This window comes from Saimiri boliviensis, chromosome 9 (assembly GCF_048565385.1).
Source record: "Saimiri boliviensis isolate mSaiBol1 chromosome 9, mSaiBol1.pri, whole genome shotgun sequence".
Classification (NCBI taxonomy): Eukaryota; Metazoa; Chordata; class Mammalia; order Primates; family Cebidae; genus Saimiri; species Saimiri boliviensis.
Window position 1 is genome coordinate 97,093,366 of NC_133457.1, and position 8,623 is coordinate 97,101,988.

At 47.1% G+C, this 8,623-nt stretch overlaps 1 non-coding gene across 1 annotated transcript; it reads left to right on the forward strand.

Moving 5' to 3' along the window:
- Nucleotides 1–7,005: 7,005 nt before the first annotated feature.
- On the forward strand, nucleotides 7,006–7,146 carry LOC120368034 (U4 spliceosomal RNA). The gene has a single exon (XR_005582256.1). It is a non-coding gene; the product is annotated as a U4 spliceosomal RNA (small nuclear RNA).
- The last annotated feature ends 1,477 nt before the right edge of the window (nucleotides 7,147–8,623 follow it).

The following is an 8,623-nucleotide window of genomic DNA, read 5'->3' on the forward strand; positions in this document are numbered from 1 at the left end:
GCCGCCGCCGCCGCGCTCCTCCCCCTGCCGCCCTGGGCCGCGCGGGGCGGGGTCACAGGCACACTCGCGCGGCGGCGGACACGCGAGACCGCCGGGCTCCGAGGAGAACCGAGGGGTTTCCTGCCAGTTCTCCCGCTGAGGGACCCCTGGGCACGGCGCTTGGCCCCTCTGACCAAGTATTATTATTCTGACCAAGTATTAATATTTCACAGATTCGCCATCTCTGAAAATGATGGCTGGGGTGGCTCCTTAAATGAATTAAGCCTCCAGGAAAGTTTAACGCAGAGCCAGGCACACAGGAGGTCCTCAATCAACGGCTAGCTGCTGTCATCACCGTTATTATGCACTCGGCAGATATTTATGGCACGCCTACTCGATGCCAGGCATTGGGGACAGGGATGGGAACCTAGCAGGCCAGAGTGTCGCTCGGAGAGCTGGCATGGGAGCAGAGCAGTAGTTCTCAACCTCGGATGGGCATCAGCAGCACCTCGTGTTGCCGGGCCCCGCCCCCGGAGGATCTGACACCAACGGGCAGGGTGGAGCCTGAGAATTTGCACTTCCAAAATGCACCCAGGGACCACACTTTGAGACCCTCTGCAGTGGAAGAAACGGACTCACCAAAATTTACTCAAAATAGTGCGAGGGCTTTGACTGTGCGGGGCAGGGAAGGTGGTGGTCAGGTGGGTGAGGGAAGGTTATTGAGACCGTGATGTCACTGCAGCCCCTCAAACACTTTAATCCCCCATGCCCTCTCTTTCCAGGGACTCCTCAGTTCTCAGGTGAGTATTACCCTGATCCCATTGGAAACATGAGAAAATAGAGACATGCTATCCAGAATTTAGGAACTGAACGCCAAGCCTAAGGGCTTCACCTAGCCCCTAAGTCCAGCCTTGAGGGTAAGCGGGGAATGCCGAGAAACCTGGGGCAGGGAAATATGGGAGGTTTGGCGCACCTTCCTCACCAGCCCTCCTCCTCTCCCCTACCCTTTCCTGAAAATCCCTTCTGGAAAGGTATAAACAAAATGTCTGCTATCCAAAGGCCAAGCCCATCCCCTTCAGTCATTATTTCATTCATGCATTCATTCAACAAATATTGAGTGGCACACGCCTGTAATCCCAGCTACTCGGAGGCGAGGCTGAGGCAAGAGGATTGCTTGAGAGTTCAGGAGGTCGAGGCTGCAGTGAGCCCAGATGGTGCCACTGCTCTCCAGCCTGGGCGAAAGAGCAAGACCACATCTCCAAAAAAAGGAGGTCAGTTGTGAGGTAGATATGATAGGCAGTGGGGATCCCACAGTGACACAACCAGATGAACCAGATGCAGTGCCTGGCCTCTGAGAAGTCAGAACTTACCCAGGGGAGCAGACGCTTGTGTGTGTAAAAGTATTAAGGAATTCCAAGAAGTAGGAGGTGCCTGGAGAATAAACCTTTGGGTTACAAACAGACAGGGACTGAACCCAGAGGCCCTACTCACCGTGCAAGAATTTTGTTGTTGTTTTTTGTGACAGATTCTGGCTCTGTCACCCAGTCTAGAGTGCGGTGTCACAATCTCTGCTCACTGTAACCTCTGCTTCCTGGGTTCTAGTGATTCTCCTGCCTTAGCCTCCTGAATAGCTGGGAATACAGGTGGCCACCACCATGCCCAACTAATTTTTGTATTTTTACTAGAGATGAGTGTTCACCACGCTGGCCAAGCTGGTCTCAAAACTCCTGACCTCAAATGATCCACTTGCCTCAGCCTCTCAAAGTGCTGAATTTACAGATATGAGCCACTGTGCCTGGCCCAGAATATTTTTAATTTTTATTTATTTATTTATTTATTTATTTAGAGATGAAGTCTTGCTCTGTCACCCAGGCTGGAGTGCAATGGTGCGATCTCAGCTCACGGCAAACACCACCCTCTGCTATTTTTAAATATGTTTAACTTTGTTAAAAAAGAAGATCCGGGCTGGGTGCTGTGGCTCACAGCTGTAATCCTAGCACTTTGGGAGGCAAAGGCGGGTAGATTACCTGAGGTCAGGAATTCAAGACCAGCCTGGCCAACATGGTGAAACCCTGTCTCTACTACAAACACAAAAATTAGCAGGGCATGGTGTTGCATGCCTGTAATCCCAGCTACTTGGGAGGCTGAGGCAGGAAAATTGCTTGAACTCAGTACGCAAAGGTTTCAGTAAGCCAAAATCGAGCCACTGCTCTCCAGCCTGAGTGATAGAGCAAGACTCAGTCTCAGAAGTAAATAAATAAATAGTTTGAAAAAAAAAAAAAAGAGCTGGGCGTGGTGGCTCAAGCCTGTAATCCCAGCACTTTGGGAGGCTGAGGCGGGTGGATCACGAGGTCAAGAGATCGAGACCATCCTGGTCAACATGGTGAAACCCCGTCTCTACTAAAAATACAAAAAATTAGCTGGGCATGGTGGCGTGTGCCTGGAATCCCAGCTACTCAGGAGGCTGAGGCAGGAGAATTGCCTGAACCCAGGAGGCGGAGGTTGCGGTGAGCCGAGGTCGCGCCATTGCACTCCAGCCTGGGTAACAAGAGAGAAACTCCGTCTCAAAAAAAAAAAAAAAAAAAAGAAAAGAAAAGAAAAAAAAGAGAAAAAAAAAAGATCCTTGTCAGAGCATTACATTTCTTCGTATCTTAAGTGTTAACTCTGTTTAGGTATAACTTAGGTACAGTAAAATAAAATGAACTTGTTTTAAGTTTTGTTTTGTTTTTAACATTCTGGAGAAAACCACTGGATTTCTTTCCCTTCTGCTCCCACGGCGACTGATGTTGAGTCACTCCGTAAATACTGTATTTGTGGAATGGAATTAGCCCATGTGACAGAAAATACAGAAAAGGCAAGAAATTAACTTGAAACTGCCAGCCAGGCCGGACACGGTGGCTCACACCTGTAATCCAAGCAATTTGGAGGCCAAGGCGGGTGGATCACCTGAGGTCGGGAGTTCAAGACCAGCCTGACCAACATGGTGAGACCCTATCTTTAAAAAAAAAAAGAAGAAGAAGAAGAAAAGAAAAGAAAAGAAAAAAGAAACTGCCAGCCAATACTATAGGAACAGGGTGACGATATTCTTTTCCAGTCTTTCTCCACATCCACAGGTCACTGGGATTCTGTGATTTGTTTTCCGTTTCACGTACACAGGACTCTCCCATTTCACCAAGTTATTTAATAATCCCTTATACTCCAAGTGTGGTCCTTGGATCAGCAGTGCTAGTGTCACTTGGAAGCTTGTTAGAAATGCCAGTCTCATTCCAGCACTTTGGGAGGCTGAGGCAGGCAGATCACCTGAGGTCGGGAGATCAAGACCAGCCTGGCCAACATGGAGAAATCCTATCTCTATTAAAAATACAAAAATTGCCAGGTGAGGTGGCTCACGCCTGTAATCCTTGCACTTTGGGAGGCCGAGGTGGGTGGATCACCTGAGGTCAGGAGTTCAAGACCAGCCTGGCCATCATGGTGAAACCCCATCTTAAAAAAATAGAAAGAGTTTAGCCGGGCGCGGTGGCTCAAGCCTGTAATCCCAGCACTTTGGGAGGCTGAGGCAGGTGGATCACGAGGTCAAGAGATCGAGACCATCCTGGTCAACATGGTGAAACCCCGTCTCTACTAAAAATACAAAAAATTGGCCGGGCGCGGTGGCTCAAGCCTGTAATCCCAGCACTTTGGGAGGCCGAGGCGGGCGGATCACGAGGTCAAGAGATCGAGACCATCCTGGTCAACATGGCGAAACCCCGTCTCTACTAAAAATACAAAAAATTAGCTGGGCATGGTGGCGCGTGCCTGTAATCCCAGCTACTCAGGAGGCTGAGGCAGGAGAATTGCCTGAACCCAGGAGGCGGAGGTTGCGGTGAGCCGAGATCGCGCCATTGCACTCCAGCCTGGGTAACAAGAGCAAAACTCCGTCTCAGAAAAAAAAAAAAAAAAAAAAAAAATACAAAAAATTAGCTGGGCATCGTGGCGCATGCCTGTAATCCCAGCTACTCAGGAGGCTGAGGCAGGAGAATTGCCTGAACCCAGTAGGCGGAGGTTGCGGTGAGCCGAGATCGCGCCATTGCACTCCAGCCTGGGTAACAAGAGCGAAACTCCGTCTCACCAAAAAAACAAAACAAAACAAAACAAAAACAAAAACAAAAAAACAGAAAGAAAGAAAGAAGGCCGGGCATGGTAGCTCACGCCTGTAATCCCAGGACTTTGGGAGGCCGAGGCGGGTGGATCACAAGGTCAAGAGATCGAGACCATCCTGGTCAATATAGTGAAACCCTGTCTCTACTAAAAATACAAAAAATTAGCCAGGCGTGGTGGCGCGTGCCTGTAATCCCAGCTACTCAGGAGGCTGAGGCAGGAGAATTGCCTGAACCCAGGAGGCAGAGGTTGCAGTGAGCCGAGATTGCACCATTGCCCTCCAGCCTGGGTAACAAGAGCGAAACTCTGTCTCAAAAAATAAATAAATAAATAAAGTAAATAAATAGAAAGAAAAGTAAAAATAAAAAAATTAGCTGGACATAATGGTACATGCCTGTAATCCCAGTTACTTGGGAGGGTGAGGCAGGAGAATCGCTTTAGGTGGCAGTCAGCTGACATTGCTCCACTGCCCTTAAAGCTGGGTGACAGAGTGAGACTCCATCTCAAAAAAAAAGAAAAGAAAAGAAAAGAAATGCTGAATCTCAGGTCTTTTTTTTTTTTTTTTTTTTTTTGAGGAGGAGGAGTTTCGCTCTTGTTACCCAGGCTGGAGTGCAATGGTGCGATCTCGGCTCACCGCAACCTCCACCTCCTGGGTTCAGGCAATTCTCCTGCCTCAGCCTCCTGAGTAGCTGGGATTACAGGCACCCACCACGCCCAGCTAATTTTTTGTATTTTTAGTAGAGACGGGGTTTCACCATGTTGACCAGGATGGTCTCGATCTCTCGACCTTGTGATCCACCCGCCTCGGCCTCCCAAAGTGCTGGGATTACAGGCTTGAGCCACCGCGCCCAGCTGAATCTCAGGTCTACTAGACCTGCTGATTAAGGATCAGAATTTTAACAAGATCCCCAGGTGATTCCTGGGCACATTAAAGTTTGAGGTGCAAATACTAACAACCATTTTACATGCTCGCTTTGTACAGTGCTTTATTTTAAGTGCCTGAACACACACCGTGCATAATGATAATAATACTTTGTAGCCTACTGATTGTCGCTCGTATTATTTTTTCTTTTTTGTGTGTGCCAAAAACCAGGAATGAACCATTATTTCTATTTTAATGTTTACCACAATGTGTCATTGCTGTCATTTACACATCTGTCTCCCCCACTTACTAATTATTTTGTCTCAGGCAAATTGCTTACTTTTCAGTGCTTCTATTTCTTTTTTTATTTATAAAATGGAGACAATAATATAACCTTCTTGAAAAGATGAAACAAGACTGCTTATGAAGCATTTAGCACAGCAACTGGCCCATGGTAAGAGCTCAATAGTTAGTTGGTATTATTATTATTTCAATTTTTCAATCTTATAAAAAGAACATGGAAGCCGGGCGCGGTGGCTCAAGCCTGTAATCCCAGCACTTTGGGAGGCCGAGGCGGGTGGATCACGAGGTCGAGAGATCGAGACCAACCTGGTCAACATGGTGAAACCCCGTCTCTACTAAAAATACAAAAAAGTAGCTGGGCGTGGTGGCGCGTGCCTGTAATCCCAGCTACTCAGGAGGCTGAGGCAGGAGAATTGCCTGAACCCAGGAGGCGGAGGTTGCGGTGAGCCGAGATCGTGCCATTGCACTCCAGCCTGGTAACAAGGGCGAAACTCTGTCTCAAAAAAAAGAACATGGAAATAAACATTCCTGTACACCATCCTTTTCCGCATCTGATTATTTCTTTAGGAAAAATTTCTAGGAAGGCAAGTGATATTATGTTCAGTATTTCCAGATTCTAAATATCATGGGGGTGGGGCAGAGGTAGGGATGTCTAACAGGTACCACAAAAAATAGTTATGAATAAGGCTGGGCATGGTGGCTCATACCTGTAATCCCAGCACTTTGGGAAGCCAAGGCAGGCAGATCACCTGAGGTCGAGAGTTCGAGACCAGACTGACCAACATGGAGAAACCCTGTCTCTACTAAAAATAAAAAAAAAAAATTAGCCAGGCATGGCGGTGCATGCCTATAATCCCAGCTACTCAGGAAGCTGAAATAGGAGAATCACTAGAATCCAGGAGGCGAAGGCGGAGGTTACGGTGAGCCGAGATCATGCCATTGCAAGTGTAATCCAGCACTACTGTGGGAGGCTGAGGTGGGAGGATCATCTGAGGTCAGGAGTTCAAAATCAGCCTCACCAACATGGAGAAACCCCATCTCTACTATAAACTACAAAATTAGCTGGGTGTGGTGGTGCATGCCTGTAATCCCAGCTACTTGGGAGGCTGAGACAGGAAAATAGCTTGAACCTGGGAGGCTAGTGGTTGCAGTGAGCCAAGATTCTGCCATTTCGCTTCAGCCTGGGCAACAAGAGCAAATCTCCATCTCAAAAAAAAAAAAAAAAAAAAAAAAAAAAAAAAAACTCATGTACCCTATATATATATTCACCTACTATGTAGTCACTAAAATTAAAACAATTAAAAAATATTTTTTTATGACAGAGTCTCACACGGTTGCCCAGGTTGAAGTGCAATGGCATAATCTCGGCTCACTGCAACCTCCGCTTCCGGCGTTCAAGCAATTCTCCTGCCTCAGCTTTCTGAGTAACTGGGACTACAGGCATGCATAATCACACCTGGTTAATTTTTTGTATTTTTAGTAGAGATGGGTTTTCGCCATGTTGGCAAGGCTGGTCTCAAACTCCTGACCTCAAGTGTTCTGCCTGCCTCAGCCTCGCAAAGTGCTGAGATTACAGGCATAAGCCACCGCATCTGACCACACGCAAAAAATTAATAAATAGAAAAATATAAAAACAAGCTTTGCAGGGGCAGGTGTGGGTGGATCACTGCCTGCTCCTCCGCCTTCCTTTCTCCCTCCCCCTTCAAAAAGAAAAAAAAAAATAAGCTTTTGCGAAGTGGCAGTATCGTAGCCAATGAGGTTTATCTGAGGCGCGATTATTGCTCATTGAAAACTTTTCCCAATACCCCGCCATGACGACTTGAAATATAGTCGGCATTGGCAATTTTTGACTGTCTCTATGGAGACTGAATTATAAAAAAAAAAATAAGTATCCTGGGGAGAAGGGATGAAGAAAGACTAGTTAATGGATATAAACATAAAGTTAGATAGAATAAGTTATTATTATTATTATTATTATTTTTTTTGAGACGGAGTTTCACTCTTGTTACCCAGGCTGGAGTGCAATGGCGCGATCTCGGCTCACCACAACCTCCGCCTCCTGGGTTCAGGCAATTCTCTTGCCTTAGCCTCCTGAGTAGCTGGGATTACAGGCATGCGCCATCATGCCCAGCTAATTTTTTGTATTTTTAGTAGAGACGGGGTTTCACCATGTTGACCAGGATGGTCTCGATCTCTTGACCTCGTGATCCACCCGCCTCGGCCTCCCAAAGTGCTGAGATCACAGGCTTGAGCCACCGTGCCCGGCCAGTATAAGTTATTATTATTATTTTATTTTATTTTATTTTATTTTATTTTTTTTTTTTTTGAGACGGAGTTTCGCTCTTGTTACCCAGGCTGGAGTGCAATGGCGCGATCTCGGCTCACCGCAACCTCCACCTCCTGGGTTCAGGCAATTCTCCTGCCTCAGCCTCCCGAGTAGCTGGGATTACAGGTACGTGCCACCATGCCCAGCTAATTTTTTGTATTTTTAGTAGAGACGGGGTTTCACCATGTTGACCAGGACGGTCTTGATCTCTCGACCTCGTGATCCACCCGCCTCGGCCTCCCAAAGTGCTGGGATTACAGGCTTGAGCCACCGCGCCCGGCTATTTTTTTTTATTTTATAAAGACGGGGTTTCACTATGTTGATCAGGCTGGTCTTGAACTCCTGACCTCAGGTGATCTGCCCACCTTGGCCTCCAAGGTGCTTGGATTACAGGCGTGAGCCACCAGGACTGGCCTGATAGAATAAGTTATAATGTTCCATAGCAGAGTAGGGTGGCTACAGTTAACAAGAATCCAGTGTATATTTCAAAATTACTAGAAGTAGCTGGGTGCAGTGGCTCACATCTGTAATCCTGGTACTTTAGGTGGCCGAGCCAGGTGGATTGCTTGAACCCAGGAGTCAAAACCAGCCCAGGCAACATGGTGAAAACCTGTTTCTACAAAAAACACAAAAATTAGCCACTCATTGTGGTGGGCGCCTGTGATCCTAGCTGCTTGAGAAGCTGAGGCTGGAGGATCACTTGAGCCCAGGAAGTAGAGGTACACTGGGCTGAGATCGCGCCACCCCACTTTGGCCAGGGTGGACAGAGTGAGACCCCTGTCTCCAATAAATTAATTAAATTAAAGAAAACAAAACAAAATACTTGAAGAGAGAATGTTCCCAACACATAGAAATGTTAATTACCACAGGGCTCAGTGACTCACACCTGTAATCCCACACTTTGGGAGACTGAGGCGGGGGGATCAGGTCAGGAGATCAAGACCAGCCTAACAGGTTGAAACCCCATCTTTTTTTTTTTTTTTTTTTTTTTTGAGACAGAGTTTCACTCTTGTTAC